This window comes from Choloepus didactylus, chromosome 7 (assembly GCF_015220235.1).
Source record: "Choloepus didactylus isolate mChoDid1 chromosome 7, mChoDid1.pri, whole genome shotgun sequence".
NCBI lineage: Eukaryota > Metazoa > Chordata > Mammalia > Pilosa > Megalonychidae > Choloepus > Choloepus didactylus.
Window position 1 is genome coordinate 60,343,209 of NC_051313.1, and position 25,798 is coordinate 60,369,006.

Below are 25,798 nucleotides of genomic sequence, written 5' to 3' on the forward strand. Positions count from 1 at the left end.
CAGTCCTTTTGGTTTAATTTTCACTTTCTTGATGGTGCCCTTTGAAGCACAAAAGTATGTTGTTTTTTGCATAATTTGGATGAAGCTCAATTTATGTATTTTGTACTCTTTGTGTTATGGTGTCAAGTCTAAGAAATCATAAACTAACCCAAGGTTGCCAACATTAATGTTATATTCTTCTACAAGTGTTATATCTTTAGCTCTAATATTTAAGTTTTTTATCCATTTTACTGTGTATAATGTGAGGAAGAGGTCTGCCTTCATTCTTTTGCATGTGGGTATCCAGCCGCTCAGCAAAATTTGTTGAAAAATGATTTCTTCTACATTGAATTGTTTTGGTGTTTTTGTCAAAATTCAGTTGGCCTTAAATGTAAGGGTTTATTCCTTGACCCTCAGTTCTATTACCTTAGTCTGTATATCCATCCTTATGCCAGTACTATACTGTCATGATTAGTGTATTGAAGTAAGGTTTGAAATCAGGAAAAGTGAGTCTTTCAGTTTTGTTTTTCTCAAGACTCCTTTTGAGTATTCTGGGTCCCTTGGTATCCATTTAAATTTCAGTATCAGTTATTCAATTTCTGCAAAAAGGATGGCAGGAATTTTGATAGAAATTGTGTTGAATATGTAGACCAGTGACATGTGCTTCCCTCTTAATATTAAATCTTCTAACCCTTGAATATGTGTTATCTTTCATTTATTTACATCTGTAATTCATCTCAATAAAATTTTCAATGTATCTTTCATTGTATATTTTTGTACTTCATTTGCTAAATTTATTCCTAATTAATTAATTGCACCTTTCTGGTGCAATAGTAAGTAGTATTGATTCCTTTTTTTATTGTGAAATATAACCTATATACAGAAAAGTACTAATTTTCAAAGTACAATTTAACAAGTAGTAAGAGAACAAATTTCAGAAAATGTTGTGGGTTATGGATCCACAATTCCATCTATTTCCCTAATGTGAAATATAACATATATACAGAAAAAATGATAAATTTTAAGATTCAGTATAGAAGTAGCTATAGAGCAAATTTCAAAGAATGTTATGGGTTACAGTTCTACATTGACAGTTATTTTCTTCTAGCTATTCTAACACCATAGAAATGGAAAAAAATTTACATAAAGATTCAGTGTTCATAATCCTTTGTTAAATCCTATCTTATCTGTTGTTACCACTGCCTCTTGTTTGATCACTGTCTCAATCTTCAGAAATACCTGGGAAGTGACCACTCTAACTTGTTCATATTGAAAAGGGATGTTGACATCATGGAGAAGGGGGATGCATCTGGATGATATTCTTGAAGAGGCTGTTGCATCTGGGTTTGGGGACTTATCTGGTATAGGAACACTCTGGAGGAATTAAATTCCTGAAAAATAAATTTAGTGGGCGAAACTTTTATAGAGTACTACATAAGAACCTAGGTATTCTTTAGTATTTTCAGGACTACTGTGAATTAGGACGTGGCTTATTGTGGCCCTACGTGGGCCTTGCATAAGCATAACATTCAGGAGAGACTTTCAATTCTATTTGAAATCTCTTAGCCACTGAAACCTTATTTTGTAACCTCTCTTTTTCCCCTTTTGGTCAAGAAGGCATACTGAACCCCTCAATGCCAGGGCCAGGTTCATTCCTGAGAGTAATGTCCTTCATTGACAGGGAGATGCACTTCCTGGGAGTCATGACCCACATGGGGGGAGGGTAATGAATTTATTTGCAGAGTTGGGCTTAGAGAGAGAAAGGCTACATCTGAGCAATAAAGAAGTTCTCTGGAGGTGACTCTTAGTCATAATTATAGGTAGAATTAACCTCCCCTTTAGAGCCATACCTTTCACAAGAGCAAGCCTCAAGATCAGGGGATTTACTTATTAAGTAGGGGGTTCCTAATTTCACATAGCATAAATTCTGTCCAAGATAAACAAACAATATCTCACATTATCTTCACTTAATTGTATGATCATCATCATTCTCAATTTTGAGCACTTAGCATAACCCAAAAAAAAACCCAAAGCTCTTATTGGCACTTAATTATTTATCCCTAATATTTGTGTGGCACTGGTAATGTATTTGTTCTGCTTTGCTAGAGCTGCTGTTGTGCTAAATACCAGAAATGGTTTGGCTTCTATAAAGGAGATTTATTAGGTCACAAATAACCTAAGTTCTAAGGTCATAAAAGTGTTAAAACTAAGGCATCAATAAGAGGATATCTTCACTGAAGAAGGGCCAGTGGCATTTGGAACACCTCTGACAGGTGGGAAGGCACATGGCTAACATCTGTTGGTCCTTTGCTCCCAGGTTCTGGTTTCAAAATTGCCTTCTCTAAAATGTCTCTGACCTTCTATCTCTCGTAGCTTCATTCTGTCAGCTCTCTGCTTTGTTCTCCTGGGGCATTTCTCTCTAAGCTTCTGGGAGTCATCTCTTAGCTTCTCTGGGGAAAATTCTGGGCTTCAACTCTTAGCTTACCATCTCCAAATGTCTTTCTGTCTGCATCTCCAAGTGTCTCCAGGCATTTTGGTGTGTGTAGGCTCTTAGCTTCTCCCAGGGGTAAACTCTGGATTATATATCTCAGCCTCTCTCCAAAATGTCTCTCTCAGGTTCTCTGAGCTCCTTCGCTCTGTGAGCTCTCTTAAAGGACTCCAATGATCTAATTAAGACCCACCTGGAATGGAAATAATATGATCAGAGTTCCCATCCACAACTGGGTGAGTCACATCTCCAGTGAAATAACTTAATCAAAAGATTCCACCCAACAAGATTGGATTAAAAGATCAAGGCTCATTTGGGGTCCATAACAGCTTCAAATCAGCACAGTATTACTATTAAATACAGTTTATAATATGCAATAGGTAGTTTTTTCCCCTACATCACTTTGTTGTTAACTCTTTGTACCAGTGTCATACCTCAGAAATTGATTATGCACTTTATATTTGTACTGCTAATCTGTGGCACACATGACTTTTTAAACAACCCCTATCAATCATGTTTGCCTTCAGTGTGGCACTGATACTTACAATCCCATTAACAAACTGTCGTCATTCCTGTCCACTCCCATACCTTTAAATTTATCCTAATTAACATGTTTGAACATATTAGGTAATCATGCCCTCTTCACTGGCTTCTGCCTATCTCTTGGTCCCCTATATTATGCATTACAAGACACAGATTTTACATTCTTCAGGGAGTTTATATTGCTTATAACATACAATATCTCTCCTTTGTGTCTGACTTATTTCACTCAGCATTACGTCTCCAAGGTTCATCCATGTTGTCATATATTTCTGGAACTCTTTCCTTACTTCTGCATGGTATTCCATAATATGTATATACCACATTTTGTTTATCCACTCATATGTTGAAGGACACATAGATTGTTTTCATCTCTTGGCAATTATGAACATTACCACTATGAACATTGATGTGCAAACATCTGCTCATGTCACTGCTTTCAGATCTTCTGAGTATATAGTGAGAAGCGGAGTTGCCAGATTGTAGGGTAACACGATATCTGGTTTTCTAAGGAACTACCAAACTGTCCTTCACAGCTCCTGTTTCATTATACATTCCTAGTAGCAATAAATAAGAATTCCAACTTCTCCACATCCTCTCCAGCATTTGTAGTTTCCTCTTTGTTTAATGACAGCCATTCTTATTGGAGTGAAATGATATCTCATTTTAGTTTTGATTTGCATTTCCTTAATATCTAGTGATGATGAACATTTTTTCATGCTTTTTAGCCATTTATATTTCCTCTTTGGAAAAATGTCTTTTCCTATCTTTTGCCCATTTTATAATTGGACTGTTTTTACCCTTTGTTGAATTGTAGAACTTCTTTATATATGCTGGATATCATCTCTTATCAGATATATGGTTTCCAAATATTTTTTCCCATTGAATTGGCTGCCTCTTCACCTTTTTGACAAAGTCCTTTGAGGCACAGATGCTTTTGATTTTGAGGAGTTCCTGTTTATCTATTTTTTTCTTTTTTTGCTTATGCTTTGAGTGCAAGGTCTAAGAAGCTACCTCATATTATAGGTATTGAAGATGCTTTCCAATATTATTTTCTAGGAATTTTATGGTACTGTCTCATATTGAAGTCTCTGATCCACTTTGAGTTAATTTTTGTATAGGATGTAAGGTAGGGGTCCTTTTTCATTCTTTTCAATATGGATATCCAGTTCTCCCAGCCAATTTGTTGAAGAGATTATTATGTCCAAGTTCAGTGGATTTATCAAAAATCAGTTTACCATAGACCTGGGGGTTTATTTCTGAACTCTCATTTCAATTTCATTGTCCAACTCTGTGCCAGTATCAGGCTGTATTGACCACTGTGGCTTTATAGTAGGCTTTAAATTCAGGAAGCATAAGGCCTCCCACTTTGTTCTTCTTTTTAAGAATGTTTTTGGCAATTTGAGGCCCCTTTCCCTTCCAAATAAATTTGATAACTAGCTTTTCCAAGTCTGAAAATTTGGTTAGAATTGTGATTGGAATTGCATTGATTCTGTAGATCAGTTTGGGTAGAACTGACATCTTGCTGATGTTCAGTCTTCCTATCCATGAATACGGAATATCATTCCACATATTTAGGTCCTCCTTGATTTCTTTTGGCAAAGTTTTGTAATTTACTTTGTAGACATCCTTTACATCCTTGCTTAAGTTTATTCCTAGGTACTTGATATTTTAGTTGCTATTTTGAGTGGAATTATTTTCTTGAGTGCTTCTTCAGTTAGGTCATTACTAACGTATAGGAACTTTACTGATTTTATGCATTAATCTTGTATCCTGCCACTTTCCTGAATTTGGTTATTAGCTCAAGTAGCACTGTCATCAACTTCTCAGGATTTTCCAAATATAAGATCATATTATCTGGAAATAATAATAGTTTTACTTCTTCTCTTCCAATTTGGAGGTGGAATTTTTCTGGCTAGAACTTCTAGCACAATATTGAATAATAGTGGTGACAGTAGGCATCCTTGTCTTATTGCTGATCTTAGGTTGAAGGCTTTCATTCTCTCTCTGTTGAGTACTATGCTGGGTGGGTTTTTCATATATGCCATTTATTGTATTGATTTAGTTTCCTTCAATTCCTACCTTTTGAAGTGATTTCATAAAAAAAAAAGATACTGAATTCCATTGAATGATTTTTCAGTGTCTATTGAGACAATCATTGGATTTTCCCTTTTTATTTTTTAATGTGTTTTATTATATTGATTGATTTTCTTATGTTGAATCACCCTTACATGCCTTGAATGAACTCCACTTAGTTGTGGTGTATGATTCTTTCAGTGTGTCTTTGGATTCAATTTGCAAGTATTTTGGTGAGAATTTTTGAATCTATATTCATTAGGGAGATTGGTCTCTAGTTTTCCTTTCTTGTAGTATTGTTATCTAGTTTTGGTATTACAGTGATGTTAGCTTCATAAACTGAGTTAGGTAGTGTTCCTTTATCTTCAATTTTTTGAAAGAGTTTGAGAAGGTTATTGGTTATTATTTTCTCCATCCTTTCACTTTCAATTCTTTGTGTTGCTTGGTTTCCTTATGGAAAGTTTGATTAAATTCCTCTGTGAAGCCATCTGGCCCAGTGTTTTTATTTGTAGAAAGATTTTTGATGATGGATTGTATCTCTTTACTTGTGATTGGTTTATTGAGGCCTTCTATTTCTTCTCAGTACAGTGTAGGTTGTTCATGTGTTTACAGGAAATCGTCCATTTCCTCCAAGTTTCCTACTTTGCTGGTGAAAGTTGTTTATAGTATCTCTTATGATTTTTAAAATTTCTTCAGGATCCATAGTAATGACCCCTCTCATTTCTGATTTTGTTTATTTTGGTCTTTGCTCTTTTTGATTTGTCAGTCTAGCTAAGGGTTTGTCAATCTTGATATTCTCAAAGAACCAACTTTTGGTTTTATTTATTCTCCCTAATTGCTTTTTGTCTCTAAATCATTTATTTCTGCTTTAATCTTTGTTATTTCTTTTCATCTACTTGCTTTAGGGTTAGTTTGCTGCTCATTCTCTAGTTTCTTCAGTTGTTCAGTTAGGTCTCTGGTTTTAGCTTTTCTTCCTTTTTATTATATGCATTTAGAGATATAAATTTCCCTCTCAGCACCATCTTTGCTGCATTCAATAGGTTTTGTTATGTTGTGTTTTCATTTCATTCATGTTTAGATATTTATCAGTTTCTCTTGTAATTTCTTCTCTGACCCACTGATGGTTTAAGAGTGTGTGGTTTAATCTCCATATATTTGTGAAAGTTTTAGTTCTTTGGTGGTTATTTATTTCTAGCTGCATTCCATTGTGGTCAGAGAATGTGCACTGAATTTCAGTCTTTTAAATTTATTGAGGCTTGTTTTGTGCTCCAGAATTTGATCCATATGATCCATCCTGAAGAGCATTCCATGGGTGCTATTGAAGAATGTATATCATGGTAATTTGGGATCTATCTAGGGAGATAGATATATCTGTTAATTCTAATTCATTCATCACATTGTTAAGTTCTAAATGTCCTTATCAGACCTTTGTCTAGGAGTTCTATCTATAGAAAAGACTGGTGTAATAGTGGTGTATTCCACTATTATTGTAGAAATGTCTATTGCTTCCTTCAGTTTTGTCAATGTTTATCTCATGTACTTTGAAGCTCCTTGATTATGTGCATAAACATTTATGATTGTTATTTCTTCTTGGTGAATTGTCCCTTTTATTAATATATATACTGTCCTTCTTTGTCTCTTATACATCTTTTCATTTAAAGTATATTTTGTCTGATATTAGTATAACTACCCCTGTTCTCTTTTTGCTGAAACTTCAGTGAAATATTTTCTCCATCCTTTCACTTTCAATTCTTTGTGTTGCTTGGTCTTAGATGAGTCTCTTGTAAACAGCATATCAATGGGTCACAATTTTTAGTCCATTCTGCCAGTCTGTATCTTTTAATTGGGGAGTTTAATCCATTCACATCCAAAGTTATTACTGTGAAGGCAGTTCTTATACCAATCATTGTATCTTTTGGTTTTTAGTTGTCAAATCTATTTCACCTCCCTCTCTATTTAGTTACCATTACTAATACCACTAATACTCTTCACTTTTGTGCCCTTCTCCAAGCCTCTCTCTCTTTTGTTTTTTAGTCAGCCAGTAGAACCCCTTTTAGTATTTCTTCCAAGGCAGGTGTCTTGTTAACAAATTATCTCAGCATTTGTTTGTCTGTGAACATTTTAATCTCTCTCAGTTTTGAAGGAGAATTTTGCTGGATAAAGAATTCTTGACTGGCAATTTTTCACTTTCAGAATATTAACTATGTCATACCACTACTGTATTAGTTAGGTTTCTCTAGGGAAACAGAATCAATGAGAGGTGTCTCTGATTATCAAATTTGTAAAAGTGACTCATGCAACTGTGGGCATGCATGAGTCCAAATTCTGTAGAGCAGTCAGCAAACTGTCAGCTCCAAGGAAGATGTCCAATGAACTCCTTAGGAAATGAACTGGCAACTACGATGAACTCCTCAGGAAACACTTCACTGGGCAGCCGAAGAAGTGAAGGCCCTCTATCTGTCTCGCTTGTAAGTCTTCAACTGATTAATTGGATTAAATCCAACCAATTGCATTCTCTCATTGTGGAAGACATGCCCTTTGGTGAGTCATTGGTCACAGCTGCAGTCAATTGACTGATGATTTAATAAACTAGCCTGTTGGTTTATTAACCAGCCACAAACGTCCTTGCAGCAATTGTTAGGCCAGTGTTTGCTTGACCAGACAGCTGGGTACTATCACCTGGCCAAGCTGACACATGAACCTAACCATCACAACTACCATCTCATCTCCATGGTGCCCACTGAGTAATCAGTACTTAATCTTATGTGGTTTCCCTTGTGATGGTGAATCACTTCTCTGTTGCTGCTTTCAAGACTTTCTCCTTCTCAGCATTTGACATTCTGATTAGTATATGTCTCAGAGTGGGTAAATTTGGATTTGTTCTATTTGGAGTTTGTTGGGCTTCTTTGATTTGCATATTTATGTTATTTATAAGGGTTGGGAAGTTTTCCCCAACTATGTCTTTAAATATTGTTCCTAGCCCTTTACTCTTCTCCTTCTGGGGCACAAATGATTTTTATATTTGTGTACTTCATGTTGTCCATCATTTCCCTGAGATCCATCAATTTTTTTTTTATATATTCTTCACCATTTGTTACTTTTTGCGCTCGCATTCAATTGTTCTCTCCTCTAGTTCACTTAGTCTTTCTTATGCCTCTTCAAATCTGCTATTGTGTGACTCTAGTATATTTTTAATTTGATCTACAGTATCTTTCATTTCCATAAGAGCTGCTATTTTTTATTTAATTTTTCAAATTTTTCTTCATGCTCTTCTAGAGTCATCTTGATGTTGTTTACATCTTTAGATAATCCATTGAAGTTGTTTTGGACTTTTGTATGTACTTCTTTGATTAATTGCTCTAAGTTCTGTGTTTCCTCTGGCTTTTCTATTTGGTTGTTTGATTTGTCCATATCTTCTTTGGTCTTCATGTGCTTTGTGATTTTCTGTTGACTTTGGGCCATTGACTTATCTTGATAAGGTTATTTTGGGAAATGCAGGACTGCCTGGACATTTATTTAAAACTTGGTAGACCCACAGCTTGCTGAAGTGCACTTTCCCTGTCTTGCCAGCAGATGGCATTCCTGAGCCACTTCTCCCCCTCAAGTCATCTTCTCCCAATACACCTGTACACTGGGTAGGGTTCAAACCAGGTGGAAATCCAATCATCACACCAGCTCTCCATGTGCACTGGGGACTGCCAACCCTGGGATGGAGGGTGAGCCCTGTTCCATTTGGCAGGGAGTATGCTTGAGGGCACAGTGGCTCTCATGATTCCTGGGCCTCTGAGTGGATCACACTTGGGCTATGGGGCTGCATGTCACACCCTACCTTCCAGCTCAGATGTGCCCTGCTCCCTACCCACCTGCACCTGCAAGACTCTGGGGTGAGGGAGGGGCTCCTGGTGCTTCCATGTGGCATCTTCACTTATCCCTGCCTCTCACCCATGCACAATGCAGAGTTCTATGGATGAAGAATGAATGGGGTTAACACAGGTACACTGTTCCCTGAGTTCCCTCACAGAAGCTCCCAACCATGGGGCTGAGGAGGTTTATCTCACCAGCCAATTGTTGAGATGAGTGTGTGGGAGTGGAGAGCTGTTCCCTCTCCTGCTCATCGCCAGATCACAGCTGCCAGCACCTAACAGTGGTCCCAGTTGAATAAATTCACCCTGTCCTTTCAGGTGTAATTTCTCCAGTTTTTGATTCAAGTCCCCAGTATGTATTATAGAGGTCCTCCCCTGGCCACTTCTACCCTGGGACCACTGCACCAGGTTTTTTTCCACCTTTTGTCTTGTTTTATTCATGGAGGAGAAGTTTGCTCTGCATTTCTTATTCCACTGTTTTCCCAGAATTCCTCATTAGTATTGATTTCTTAATTTAATTTTCAGATTGTTCATTGCTAGTATATAAAATTATAATTCCATTTTTGTGTACTTATCTTGTATACTGAAACCTTGTGATACACATTCTAACAGTTGTTTTTGAGGATACCTATATACAGGATAATGTTATTCTCAAATAGACTTTAATGTCTTCATCTCCAGTCTGAATATGTTTCATTAATTTTTTCTTGCCTAATTACCCAGGCCGAAATAGAAGTGGTAGGAACAGACGTATTTGTTTTTTCCTGAATGTAGGGGAAAAACAGGCTTTCACCATTAAGTATGACATGAGCTGTGAATTTTTCTTAGATGCCCTTTTTCAGATGGGGGAATTTACCTCATATTCCTAGGTTTTTTGAGTATTCTTATCATGAGAGGGTGTATTTTTTTTTTCAAAATATTTTTCTGTGTCTTTTGACATGATCATGTGGTATTTGTTCCTTCATCTATTGATATATTACATTGATTCATTTTTGGATGTTGAGATTACCTTACATTCCAAGGTTAATCCTACCTGGTCATGATGTATAATCCTTTTCATATGTTGCTGGATTCATTTTTCTATCATATCATGAGAAGTTTTGCTTACTGTTGCATAGTTTTTCTTTTCTTTTGATGTCTTTATCTGGTTTTGTCATCAGGGTAATGCTAGCCTCATAGAATGTATTGGAAAGTGTTCCCTACTCTTCTCTTTTCTGGAAAAGTTTATAAAGGATTGGTATTATATTTTTATGTTGGTAGAATTCACTAGTAAATTTTATCTTAGTAGGAAGTTTTATAAATTACTAATTCAACCTTTTTATTTGATATAGATCCACTTAGAATTTCTATTTTCAAACTTTTTCTACTTTTGATTTTATTTTTTAATTGTGTCACCTATGGACAGCAGCTGATTGTATTTTCCAAATCCAGATTGTCTTCTCTGCATTTTGACCTTTAAAAGGCTTATTCTATACATTGTTATTTTTATTAAGAATGATAATGTTTAGAATTTTTTAAGCATCTTATTTTGTTTGAGATTTAGTATACATCTTTCTTTTTTATTTTGTCTTTTACTGCTTTGTATTGGGTTGTTTAAGTTTTCTTTGTTCACTTTTTAATCTCTCAAATTTCATGGATTATATATAATCATTTTGCCACAACCACACCCATTCCACTCCTCAGAGGTAGTCATTGTTGATAGTTTATGAGTATCCTACCTGGAATTTTTATGCATATACAAACGTATATTATTTTACACAAATTTATTATAGAGAAGACACTGTCAAATAACTAGCTGTTTTCTTTAAAAATACAGGTCAGCCATCTCTCCACATTGTTACATGGAGATTTTTCTCATTCTTTTATGAAACTGCTTCATTATACAATGGTGCCTCAGTACTTGTCACTAATTGTTTCTGGGAGGTGTGATGAGAACAAAAAAGGATGAGTACCAAACAATTTTTTCCCATAAGGAATAATGTAAATAAATTTAATTCATTCCCAAACCAAAGACAATGCATATTTTAAGGCAATATGTAAAAATATATGGTTGCATGTCATTACTTTGCATGAGAAATAAACCTAAAAAACTAATAAATACTTAGATCAAATAAAATAAAAACTTCACTTTACCTGTACTGAGAAGAGCCCATGGCCTAATCAGATGGTGGAAGGAGAGTGGTCAGGAGGAGAGGTTACAAGGAGTATTGCTTGGAAGGAGAGTCCCCCTCCAATAGAATACTGGACACTTGTACTTCAGGTGTTCTTTCTCTTTTTTGCCTTTTTCAGCTTGCGCTATGGACACTGACACACTCTTTTCCACCTTCACTAAAAACTTATCCAATGAGGACTTCTTCTGTCTTCTTTTCAGAATTCCTTGAAAATGTGAAATTGGTCATTCAAGAGATTCACATTTCCGCTTGTCAGAGCTTTGTCCAGATAGTACTTCTCCACAACATTTTCAGCTCCTGCTCATTTTGCACACATTTCTTTATCAAGGTACTGGGTACATCCCCTCTTATTTCCTCCTCACCTGAAGAAATCTCTTTAGCCACTTACTGTTGTTGCTTCTTCTGTAGTTTCTGCAACTCCTTAGTTGAACTCTTCATTTTGTTCATCTATTAACTCCTCAACATTAGCAGCATCAACCTCCAGACCCATGGATTGGCCCAAAGATACAATATCCTGCATAACTGTACCCTCTGTACCTACAGCCTTTTTCTTAGCACTTGCTGCCTCACCATGCCTCACAACATGCCTCATGACACTATGGATGCTGGTCCCTTTTTTTAAATTATCAAACCAGCCATGGCTGGCCTTAAAAACTTCAGTACTCTCATTACTCGGTCCTGTTAGTTTTTCAAAAGATCAGCATGCAACACTTTCACTTTTTCACATATCATGCCTTCTGATACACTGTTGTCCACTAACTGCTTCTTGTTTACCCAAATTAATAACAGCTTTTCAACTTCAAGTGGTTGGGAGTTCTGTGTTGTTACTGCTTTAACTTCTGTCCCAATATCAGCCTTTTTATCACTTCTTTATTCTTAATGATGGCAGAGACCATTGTTCTAGGCATTCCATATTCCCTAGCAAGATCAGTAATGTGAATACCATTCTCATATTTGCCTTTTTTTTTTCTTTTTTTTTTTTTTTTTTCTTTTCTGCTCCACATTATCACCACTTATTTTCTCAGGACCCATGATGAGAAAAAAAATACACAAAAATACACAAAATGACCACAGAAGCTCAGATAAGACCACAAGGGGATATGCACAGGGCAAGAGTTACCACATGACTAATGTGTGACACTTTGTTTCAGCTGGAGAGGTAGCGAGACATAAGGCAACCAACACTGACAGGTTCTAGCTTGCACATTGAGTACCAAACAAACAAGTACCAGGACAAAATTTTCATGTCAAAATGCATCAAGTACCAAATTCAAAAAGTTGCAAAGCAATTGACTGTATTCCATTATTTGGAAGTTGTATAACTTATTTCTACTAGATATTTTATTATTAAAAAGGCAACATGTTTACTTAAAAATAACAGAACATTATCAAATATTATACAATTATAATAGAAGGCTTCAGCAAAGGGACAAAATCTTATTGTAATTTAGAAAGTCTTTTATAGTCTGGTTCTAATTTGTCCAGTCTAAGTGCATGTTAATCTGGTATTATAATTGTATGCTCCAGAAAAATCAGTGATTTCCTGGAAACAGATTATGTCTTATTCTCTCTTATATTATGTATTATGCCCTTCTCACATTGTCCTCTCTCTGCTCTACCTCTAACTAGCCTAATTTACCTAGCTTAATATTACTCCTCATTTGATTCTTAATTAGATGTCATTTTCTCTAAATAGACTTTTCTGACTTTCTAGACACTGTCTAGCTTTGGATCAGATGCCCCTTCTATATGTACCCATAGCACCTTGAACTTTTAGGTTATAAAACATACTTTAAGTAATGGCTTTTCCTCTCATACTTAAAGCTACAAGCTGCATGACACAGAATAAATCTGTCCAATTCACCATGATAATTCAAATCACATATAGTAGGCTCTCAAATATTGGTTTAATAAATGAAAGAAACAATAAATATTATTTCTTTCAATATTATATTTTGGGTTGACTAAATTTCAGCATGATGCCTGCTCCAGTCAGTAAACATATTACCATGAAGAACCATAAATTATAAAATCACCATTTTTGTTGAGTTTACTTTTGGATATTTGAATTTTTGACATATGGAAATAGTTTTGAAGATTATTATTTCTTTCCTTCTCCCCAACATACATACCATAATAGTTGGATTTATTTATATTACAGATCTGTGACTCAATTATGCTTTAATTCTAATAGTGTAATCATATTTGTTTAATTGGTATATCACACATGTTATTTCATCTATCATAGAAAGAAAAATATTTGCTCCGGGGAAAATTTTCTGCTTTAACAATTTCTTCACAGAACTTCTGGGAAGAAAAATCTCATTAGAGGGATTGCTGAATCTTTTCACCCCATTTAAGAATTTAAATTGGGGTGAACTATTTGAAGGTATTGTAAGACAGCTGGTTTTTAGTTGACTAATTGCTACTAACACTCCCAAGTTGGTTCCTGTATTGCCTTTGGGAATATAAGAAATTTGTTTTTCTCCTTTGCTTCTCAATTAAAGAAATTGCTACATCTACCCAGACACCTGACATATCATCATCATTTCCTCCAATATCATCAACCCAAACTTTCAGCTAATAAGTACTCCCAATCCGACACCTAAAATATGTACTAAATACATTATCTTTCTTCCACAACACAAATACAGTTTATTCCTTGCTTCTACTTCTTTCAATTTATGTTCCAAACAATCAGCAAATTTCTAAAAAGCAAATCTTATCACAACTCCCCACATACACTAAAAAATCTGCGAATGATTCCAAATAATCCCTTGACTGAAGTCATTATTAGATCACCCTGTACAACAGAAATATGCATACAAACCATATATGTAATTTTAAACTTTCTGTTAGTTTATGATAAAAAAGTAAAAATAAAGAAGTGTAATTGACTTTTTTAATTAAGATTGTTCACAAACCATACAATTATCCAAAGATTAAAATTGTACAATCAGTTGCCCATGGTACCACCATACAGCTGTGCATCCATCACCACAATTAATTTGTTTTTCAATTTTTAGAACATTTTCATTACTCCAGAAAAAATATAAAGACAAAAAAAGGAAACTCAAATCCTCCCACACCCCCTTCCATTATTGATTCATAGTATTGGTATAGTACATTTGTTACTGTTGATGAAAGGATGTTAAAAAATACTACTAACTGTAATATATAGCTTGCAATAGGTATACTTTTCCTATATGCCCCTCTATTATTAACTTCTATTTATAGTGTCATAATTTGCTCTCATTCATGAGAGGGATTTCTAATATTTGTACAGTTAATCACAGACATTGTCCACCACAAGATTCACTGTTTTATACATTCCCATCTTTTAGCCTCCAACTTTCCTTCTGGTGACATATGTGACTCTGAGCTTCCCCTTTCCACCACATTCACACACCATTCAGCACTGTTAGTCATTCTCACAATGTGCTGCCATCACTTCTGTCCACTTCAAATGTTTAAGTTCACCCTAGTTGAACATTCTGCTCATAATAAGCAACCACTCCCCATTCTTTAGCCCCATTCTATGTCCTAATAACTTATATTTCATGTCTGTGGATTTACATATTATAACTAGTTCATATCAGTGAGACCCTGCAATACTCATCCTTATGTGTCTGTCTTCTCTCAATGTACTGCCCTCAAGGTTTCTTTATCAACCCACTTTTTAAGATGGTTTTGCTCACACATCATGCATGCCATCCTAAATAAACAATTGATAGTCCCCTTTATAGTCATGTATTTATATATTCACCACCATCACCACTATCTATATAAGGACATCTCCATTTCTTCCACAAAGAAGGAGGAAGAGTCAAAGAAGGTAGAGAGACAAAAGTAAAAAAAGAAAGAGAAAAAAAAGACATGACAGCTAGAAAGTGACAAAAGGAAAGATAGCATTAAATCAAAGTAGAATAAAGAGTCAGACAACATCATCAATGCCAAGAGTCCCATACTCCTCCCCTCTCTCTCTCCCCCCATATGTGTTTAGCTTTGTTATATTGCCTTTGTTACATTAGGGGAAGCATAATACAATGTTTCTGATAATTTTAGTCTCTAGTTTGCATTGATTATATTTTCCCCCCAATCCCACCTTATTTTTAATACCTTGCAATGTTAACATTCATTTGTTCTCCCTCATGTAAAAACATATTTGTACCTTTTATCACAATCATTGAGCACCCTAGGTTTCACTGAGTTATATAGTCCCGGTCTTTATCCTTCCTCTTTCCTTCTGTTGTCCCACATGCTCCTAACCTTCTTCTTTCAACCACACTCACAGTCACCTTTGTTCAGTGAACTTACATTGCTGTGCAATTATCTCCCAAAATTGTGTTCCAAACTTCTCACCCCTGTCTTTTCCTTTCTGCCTGTAGTGGTCCCTTTAGTGTTTCCTGTAGAACAGGTATCTTGTTCACAAACTCTGTCTTTGTCTGACAGAGAATATTTTAAGCTCTCCCTCATATTTGAAGGACAGTTTTGCCAAATATAGGGTTCTTGGTTAGTGGTTTTTCTCTTTCAGTATCCTAAATATATCACACCACTTCCTTCTTGCCTCCATGATATCTATTGAGAAATCTGCACATAGCCTTACCAAGCTTCCTTTGTATGTGATGGATTGCTTTTCTCTTGCTGCTTTCAGGATTTTCTCTTTATCTTTGATGTTTGATAATCTGATTATTAAGTGTCTTAGCTTGGGCCTATTCAGATCTACTCTGTTTGGGGTACACTGCACTTCTTGGATCTGTAATTTTATGTCTTTCATAAGAGATGGGAAACTTTCATTGATTATTACCTCTATTATTGCTTCTGCCCCTTTTCCCTTCTCTTCTCCTTCTGGTACACACATGACACATATATTCAAGCATTTCATGTTGTCATTCAATTCCCAGAGATGTTCCTCATATTTTTCCATTATTTTCTCTATCTGTTGTTTTGTGTGTAGGATTTCAGGTGTCTTATTCTCCGGTTCCTTAGTGTTTTCTTCTGCCTCTTGAGATCTACTGTTGTATGTCTCCATTGTGTCTTTCATCACTTGTGATGTGCCTTTCATTTCCATAGATTCTGCCAGTTCCTTTGAACTTTCGATTTCTACCTTAGGTATGCCAAGTGTTTTCATTATACACTTCATGTCTTTTGCCATATCTTACCTAACTTTTTGAATTGATTTAGCATTAGTTATTTCAATTCCTGTATCTCAGTTGAAGTGTAAGTTTGTGCCTTTGACTGGGCCATAACTTCATTTTTCTTAGTGTAGGTTGTAGTTTTCTGTTGTCTAGGCATCTGGTTTCCTTGGTTACCCCAATCAGGTTTTTACAGATCAGAAGGAGGCAATATTCAGCATCAGGTATCCCTGAGGGTTTGTCTTAGAAGATTGTTGCATGCTGTGAGGCCTCAAGCCACTGTGTTTTTCTGCCCAGCAGGTGGTGCCTATCAGCCTGTCCCTATAGACTTGTGTAAGATGGTGTGGCCCATGACTGTTTGCCCCCAGGCTCTGGGGTCTGGGTCTGAATGGAAAGTGGGTAGTAGAGCTTGGCACCACCTCTTTCTTCTTAGAGAAGATAGACCCTCTGTGGAGATATCATTTGCATTTGAATAGTCTCTCTGACTCTGCTATCTCCACCCTTGTCTGGGTCAGAGCACTGGGAACTGAAAATGGCTGAGGCTTTTTCCACTTAGCCTAGAAAGGGACAGAAAGCCCCACCTCAGGGTCATTCTGCAGCCACCCTCAGTTTCGCCCACCTGCCAGTGACAGCACCTGGTCCTCTGGGCTCTCCCTCCATCCCAGAGAGGCCTCTGCCTCTCCAAGGTCAGTCATTACCAAAAGCCTCTTTTGCTTGTTGGAGATTAGTAGCTTGTATTTTAATTTGTTAGTTAAAGCCTCAGTTGGAGCTGAGTTGAGGTATATTCATTTGTTCAGAGAGTGCTGCTCTCTAGCACAGAGAGGTTTTGCAGTTTGGGCTGCCACGGGGGAGGGGCTCTTGGCTTGAGTCCACAGATTTTACATACAGATTTTATGCCATGATCTCGGGTATTCCTCTCAATCCAGGTTGGTGTATGATGTGTGGACAGTCATGTTTGTCCCCCAGCAGTTATTCTAGATTATTTACTAGTTATTCCTGGTTGTTTATTAGTTATTCCAGTGGGACTAACTAGCTTCCAGTCCTCTCTATGCTGCCATCTTCTTCCAATCTCCAAAGTCTGTAATTGATTTTAATGATATATTTTATTTAACCCATTATATCCAAAATGTTACTTACACATGTATGAATGATATATTTTGCATTCTTGTTTTTATATAACATCTTTGAAATCTGATGTATTTTATACTTACAGCACATCTCCTTTCCAGTTGGTCACATTGCTGCCTAAATAAATAGTAGTGATAAACAGAACTAGTGATTCTGTTACAACTGTTGGATAGAACACCTGAGAACTGGACTGTGGTTAATAATGACAAACTCTCAAGGCAGAGAATTACCTGCAAGGCTGGTAGCTCTGGGGTAGCCTCAGGCTCCAAACATGGGGTCAGCATAATATTTCTAGATGTGAGAGAGGTTTTTCTGAAATAAGTAATATATCACCTTATTATTGAACCCATTAAAGGTGGCAATAAAAGAATGAAGTGTTTCAGTAGTAATCTTGAAATGGTTTGGGCATAATTGTGTGTATATGGGGAAGAAAGTAGACCACTTTTCCTGAAGTTGTCTTAGACTCAGGATAAGATGGTCAATTTTGAGGATTGCTTTATGTTCAACCTCTTCTGTGTACTCAACCAGGACTTCAAAGGATCAATGTAGCCCTTTCTCCCATTTGAGTAACTAGGGTTAGGCACACTTAACTTCAAAAAGTGTTTACATTGGAGTAGAACTTGAGGTCTTTCCAGTATAGGATGGCCCCCAGAATTACACTGCACCCATTCACTTCTATATTCAATAGGTATGGATTTGGTTGCCACCAATATCAGGATCTAGATGAAATACTGTTTCTGGGTGAGAAAAATTTTCTTAATCAGCAGAGAATGGGTATAGGGCTCCCCATTTTCTGAATTGTATCAAGGGTACATCAAGAAGCAGAGAGCAAAGAACAATAGTGTCTGTCAGTATAATATTTTTTATGTTAACAGCTTCATTTTTGCTTCTGTTGGAAATTTGTCTACAGAAAACTTGTTGCATCTTTCACTTGAAAGCATAAGCATTTTCTGTATTTTAATACTGTGACTAAATCTTTTAGGCTTCTCAAATGGCTGCTACTACTCTGCCCTGAGATAACCTTGCTCCTTCCTTCTCTACACGGATACTATCTTTCTCCTTGTACGAGAGAAATGGCAATCAACATTTCTTGGGTTCACATTTATGTCCACCTTAACCCCACCAGAGAGGATGACTTACATACTTCTTAGTTCTACATTCAAAAATCCCAGGGGAGGTTCCTGAATAGACCAGAGAAAAGAGATCAGTAAAACATTTAAGTTATTGGAAGCATGAGATGTTTCCTAAATTAAAAAAAAAAAAAATTATTTTTGCATATGAAAAGAACAGAAACTAAACATAATAAAAAGACTTTGTCTCCTTGCACACACACACACAAACAAACAGAAACTGGAATTTATTTCTGCCCCTATTGGCAGTTAAATTGTTGTTGCATCAAATGCCCAGAGTGGTCTGTTCATATCATGACTTTGATGTTTCACAGACACTTGAGCATGCCAAAACCCTTCTCCTTCAATATGCTCTCTTTTAGTAAGTGGCACATTAGATATTTGAAAATTCATTCTAAAAGTTTCCTCTCTTTCAATTGCAACATCTAATGGGTCTCCAAATATTCTAAATTCTAACTCTTAAATGTCTTTTGAACCATGTGCTTCTTTCCCATTGTCACTGTCCTTGTTGAAACCATCATTTGTCTCCTGGACACTGCAGTAGCTTCCTTACTGATTGCCCAATTCCATTCTTGTCCCCCACTCCAACTCAGTGCACCTTGAGTGATATTTTTAAAATGCACATTTGATCATTTTATTGCCCATTGGTTCCTTTGCTTCCCATTACTTAAAAGGATTAAGGTTTTAAGAATTAAGGATTTAGGGATTAGGGCTAACATTCTTAGCAAGTCCTCAAAGCCATATGTCATTTGGCACCTCCCCACATATTTAGCATCTGTTCTCACTAGTCTCCTCTCAGAAATATGTACTCTAGTCAAATAGAATATCTTTCAGTTCTATGAGTGTGGACTCTTTTAACCAGATCTTTTACATGATAATCTTTATGACTTGAACACTCCTCCATAACTTTTATTCTTGCTTATCCTTCTCTTTCAATGTAGGCAATCCTCCCTCTCAGTAACTTTAGGAGGAACTCACCAGGTTGTTTGGTTCACATACTAAATACGTCTATTGTTTGCTTCATTTCTTTTTAGTTATTTTGTGCACTTGTAATTATTTAATGTCTATAAATACCACAAGAACATGGCCTATAACTTTTTCTTCACTGTGTTCTTAAAGCCTGGTGCAAATGCCTTACCAATCAACAGATAGTGTTAATGAGCATTTGTGGAATAAATGCATGAATAGATGGATAAATGATCACACTGATCTAATTAGCTGTTTGCAATCCTATCACCCATCCCTTCCTACTCCCTTTAACAGCAAGTCCCTGAAAGAATGCCAGTGCCTAGTATAGAGATGATCTTATAGCAAGTCCTAAAAATATATTGATTGAAAGATTAATAAAAGCGAACTATGTTTGTCATGCTGTATCATTTCAGTCCATTCCATCTAATTTAACTTTCTTCTTTCTGGGAAGTTCTGATAGTGGATGTTGAATTACTGGGCCAACTATCTTTCATTTATCATGGGCCAACTATCATCTTTCATAAAATCAGATGAACAAATTAACTGCCTCTGGTACATCCCTGAACAGAATTAACTAATGAAGTAACTGGTAAGTAAGTGTGGGGTTACTGAGTTTTGCTATAACTCTGTGATGTACAACTCCTTTCATGCATGGTTTTCTAAATTAACAAGAAACCAAGACCTCATATTTCTGTTTTCCATCACTTTGATTTTATTTGGAGGAAGCTGCTTAGCAGAACACCAAAAAGCTCAGTGTTATTTCCAAACCTAAATCTGAAAGGCCAATAAGCAGAGACACACCATGAGGATATTGCCTTGATGAGGAACCCAAATCCCTGCCCCTCAGTATAATTATATAACCATTGTAAAGCCTGTTTGATTAGTACCTAGATAAACCCTCTGTCTTTACAAAGGTCAACCCTGTAGTTTTTCTCTGAAATCTTCTCCCAATCATTTATTGAGCATCTGATCAATAACACACCAAACAGGTTTTTCATTGGGGAGGGAGTCAAAAACAAGGCATGGTACATGTTGGAGATATTGCTGACTTTTATTGCAGCAAGGTCATCATGAATCCACACATATTGTGGACTTCTCTGGCTTCATACTCATGATCCACACAGGTGAGCTCAGATTTTGACTTGTTTTGTGTACTGCCAAACAATGAGCCAGAGTCTTGCAGGTGAGTATGAAGGGGAAGGCTAGATCAATTGATGCTCTTGAAAGGCACTCTAGAATGGGGGAAACATCCAGATGAGTTAATTTTTTTAACCTCCCCACAAACTGCTCACATCAAACATGACCATAGAAATAGAAAGCAATATATCTTAAGAAGCATTCAAATTACTATTTGTAATGAGTGGATATCAAGAAGAATTAAAGGAAGTATGTATGAAATAAGTGATTTTAAAGTGTACTAGTATTGCTATGAATGTGCGGCTGGAGTCAAAATCGTTCAGAATCACAAAAATATATTCAACAGTTTTTTTGTTTCTTGTTTGTTGTGCTATATTCCTGTTGTCCAATTGGTTCCTGTCTAGTCCTTGGCTGAACTTTGCTTTCTGGATTATGGTTATATTTTCTGTCCAGAGCCTTCATGGTCCTCTCTAATGCCTTTTCACTGTTTAACTTCCAGGATTTCAGAGGACATCATATCCACTTGATCAGCAGCTTAAAGTTTTCTCTAAATAAAGATCTTTTTTCTTCAGCCAATCACACCCACAATGATGTTCCAGACAATCTCATAGTCAAAGTCTACACAAATCTTTAGCATGGTATAAAAGTCCCTTCACAATCTAACTTTAGCCTATTCTATTTTTAGAATACCTTTTCAGCAAATATTGGTTGACTCCAATCAGTCTGTCAGAAAGATAACAATTGATTCAATGAAAGAAACCAACTTGTCCAAGATTCATTTGGTGCTATATTCCTTCCCTTGGAAAGATGTGTGTACATTGGAAGTAAAACTCTTTTATCTAGAGGCAGCCAATACAATTTTGTGGGGGTTACTATTACTGATCAATAACTTAACTTACAAATCATCACAGGACAAACATAGCCATAAAATTAATAATCTTCATGATACATAAGTTAAGGAACTACATAATAAAAATATATTTCTACTTTTAGGAAATGGATTTAAAATATTGCAGTAATGAGTTACAAGAGTCCAAATGTAGAATAAAATGTACATATAAAAATAGTGTCATAATTTTACCTAAATAATTAATGTGCTCTGATTTCTCAGCATTTATAAGGTCTTCAAGGAGATAGTAAATGGCTTAAGATTGATCTGATGCCTTCTTTTCTCTTGATAAATTTATCTACCTCAAACAAAGATATTGAGAATTTATTGAACTTAGGTGTTTTCTTCCAAATATTGTTTAGTGCCTAGTAAATGCACTTGTTATCGATGATGATAATAGTTTCTTTCACTGAGAAGCCCTTTAAATGTAAGAGATGCTCCATCATTTTTCTTCCCCCCTCCACCCCACCTTCAAACTCCTGATTTTATTCAAATTCACAAGTAAACTTTTCCATGACCATCAGGCTCCTTGGAAACAATAAAAGCAGCACAGTAGATTAAAAAAAAAAAAAAATACTTGGTAGAAAAGTAACCACGAAGCACTGGGAGGATAGAGATGAACTAGACACGAGGCTTGACTCTGTCTAGTGTGAGACAATAGAGCAAGCAGATGACAAAGTACCTGTGATGTAGAACTGGGCCCAGTGTGCTGTGGAGTGCAAGAGAGGGTGCTTCTTGCATCAGGGACTGGTGGCCACAGGAGAGGCTTCCTGGGGTAAAGGGCCCCTCAACTGAGACCTGAGCTTTGAGTATGGGTTTTCTAAATAAAGAAGCATAGGGTAATGGGAGATAGGCAAAACAGGAAAAATCAGAAGTAAAGTCAGAGAAGTTAGAGGAGTCTGATAAATCCCATTACTCTTTAATGTGCATTTGATTTATCCTGGGAAATTTCAAAATTCACAATCATATTCTAGGGTTTTCTTTAATGCTTTATAGCTTTCAAAGTACTGTCATATATACTATCCCAATGTTCTCTTATACTTACCTTTGTGGTACTCAGCTGGAATAGCTATTATCACCCCAATTTTACAGATGGGTAAGTTAATTGGGACTCACCAATACAGAGAAAGCTGCTCAAGATCATAGCCCTGGAGGAAAGCTTTCTCTCTGGTTCCTTCTCTAGTTCTTATTCTGTTACATACATTTTCAGTCATCTTTATGGGAAAAACATAACAAAATACAAACAGAAATAGACTTAAGATAAAAACAATCTCACAAAATTACTAAAATGGCATGAGATCGCACCATGCATTTATCACTATTGCTTTAGTACAGGTACTTGAAAAAATGAGAGAAAAGTACTTAAAAACCACTGTTAGGTGGCTATTGGTATCCCAAGTTACACAATAGGAACATGAGATCCAGAGAGCACTCAATCAACCAGTAAATTTTGAGCCATCCTTATGTACAGGGCTGGGCTTTATTCTTTGCTAAAAACTTGTATGCTTGTTATAGTATGAGCACAAACTCAATGTCTAATAAATACTTGTTGAATGAATAACTGGAGAGGATTGCATAGGTTTCGCACAGGTCCAGACACCATTTTAGGGTTTTCTCAAGTACCTAAATAACATGTCAAAGAAATGGGACCCAGAAAGGGGACCTAGAAAGTGTACCCAAAATGGGATGGAGCAAATTTCTGGTGGCAGTTAGCCTTTATTTTGAAGCCAATAATTTTATTATTTTCTCCACCAGAAAAGTGTTCCTTTTGAAGTCAAGAAACTTAAGCCTCCAAGATTCTACAAAGGAGTGTTGTAGAGGCCTCTGAGTGTTCTCTTCCTTTTCTCAGGTCTTCAATATTGTGCTAATGTTACATTTTTTCAAAAAAATCACAACTCTGGGACATTTTATTTCTTCTAAGTTGTGGCCCACTGTTATTGAGGAGAGAATAACTATACACATTCCCTATTTTCTCCATCATTGCCATAATGTTGAACATTCTATCATAGTTCTGCCACACAAGCAGGGTGCCATGTCCCTCAAAATACCATATTGCATGCTCACAGTTTCCAGCTAAGCTCTAAGTTTCTGTGATACCTGGCAGCCTAAGGTCTCATCTTGCTTTGAATTGAAACAAAACTAGGTTCAAAGCTATGCAACATATCATAGAGAAAAGTTTTATAGTAATCCAGCAATAATTTGGAGACCTCAAACTAGGCAATTTTTATCAGTCTTAGTGACCATGCTACCTCCACCTTTGGTGCTTCATATAAGGGCACCGTGATTTCCACCATGTGGTAGGCATATTAGCATAACTTTTAATTCCTAAATCAAAAACACATTAAGTTTCAGTTAAAATTGATGAGCTTAACATACATTGATAAAAATACTTCATTTTAGAATATTCTCTTCAGTGAATAAAGATAACTGTTATTTCAAGAATTATATGTGGGTTCTTATTTGATTGGTATAATGCTAAACCATCACACTTACTCTCCTAAAAACTAATGTCGAATTGTACGAGATGCTCCACTAGCAGCCATATTTGCAAGTCAAACTGACCCTCTTCTTGAGATACTCCCTTCCATTCTCAACAATTCTCTTAGGATTTGCCTAGAGCAAAATACAGGGCTCATCCAAAAGCGACAGCAATAACTTCTCTTTATTGATTGAATCCTGCTGCCTGTGCAGGATGTGGATTTTGTCTCCCACAGTCAATCTCTAGCTTGTCCAAGATGTCAAACCCCACCCAAACTTAGAAACATTCATGTCTGTTGCACATAGAAATATTTTACTTACTGACTGCCATGTTCCCTGAGGTTGCACATTCTAGCACATAGTAGGAGCTTCATAAATATTGTTCAAATAAATGAATTGACATTAAAGTTTAATTAATATGTATTCAAATAAGGGTGGGATGCTTTATTATCTGCCTCCTTGTTTTGAAAGCAAAGCTGTGCAATGGAAACCTCACTCCTGCCTCACTGAATTTGTTACATTCCTTCTCTGAATAGGGCAATTTTCCCATCTGGATAGTCTTTTTTGTAGTACTGCTCAATGCATTTCCTTTTACCTGAGAACATTTTTTAGTCTCTCTTGCAATTGGAAAATTGTCGATTAGAATTGAAACCTTTGTCTTCTCTATGCAATGTAAAATCTGTTTAATCATAGTGCTTATAATTCTTAGGAATACATACTAGGATAAGATGTGGGGAAGGTGCTGATCCATCTGGTGGCTTCTCCAGGGATGATTTACTGGTGATTTATATCTTAGTGTATCACAAGTTCACTGAATAGGATCACATGGATAAACATGAAAAGTTTCATACTATGCACTTCACTGTACAATAGACTTACTGCTTATGATGGGGTATGAGCTTTATGGTGATGGGGGTGAATTTGGAGGAACCGTAAGTAATATTTCAATAGAATCAATGGTTTGGAAACATAATCCTTTGAAAAAGTTAATTTCTAAGCTTGAGAACTGAAAAAACCTTATCCTCTGACCCTGGCAAGTACCAAGGGTCAATAAGGTCTCTAAAGCTTTTGTAAATCAGACTATTCTGGTGACTCCATGGAAATATTATGACTGTGGGAGGGTGGGAGTTATTGGGACCCAAGACTGGGAACAACATGTGCAGTTGCTGAAGGTAGCTGTGAGATGATCTTATCTTTTAAAGTTAAGTAGAGTGACATTGTATCACACATATATTTAATCACACAAAATTAATTGTATATGCTTGGGAGATAGAGAAATTGCAGTTCATATTTATATAATGTGGTTAATTCCATTCAATGCACATCTGTCTGGATTGAAAGGGATAGAAAATGTAGTGTAACCACATCCTGTCAGTCTCCACTCCCACAGCCCTCCTAAAATGGGAGCATTTTAACAAATTAAATCCTACTGTAGAGTTTAAAATCTGTGTTTCAGAATGTCCCCTATATGGAAGCTAGCTACTCCATCTACTACTCAACTGAAGAAATTGTTTCAGTGCCAGGAGAAAAACTTTCTTTGTTGGACACATTGAGAGAAAATAGTTTCGTCTTTAATGTGGTAAGTCACTGTAGGGATTTTAGCTGATTGTGAATCAACTTAATTTTTCCTTACACCCTGATTTCGAGATGTTATCACCACATAATATCCTTTTTGCCTTTACAAGTTAGATAATTAGGTTTTCCCAGGGCCCACTGCATTGTACAAGTCTAGAAAGCAACTTGCATGTTGTAATCAATGAAATGGAGTGCCCTGACAGGGTGCAGGTGGCTGTACTATAACCATCACAGATCTGC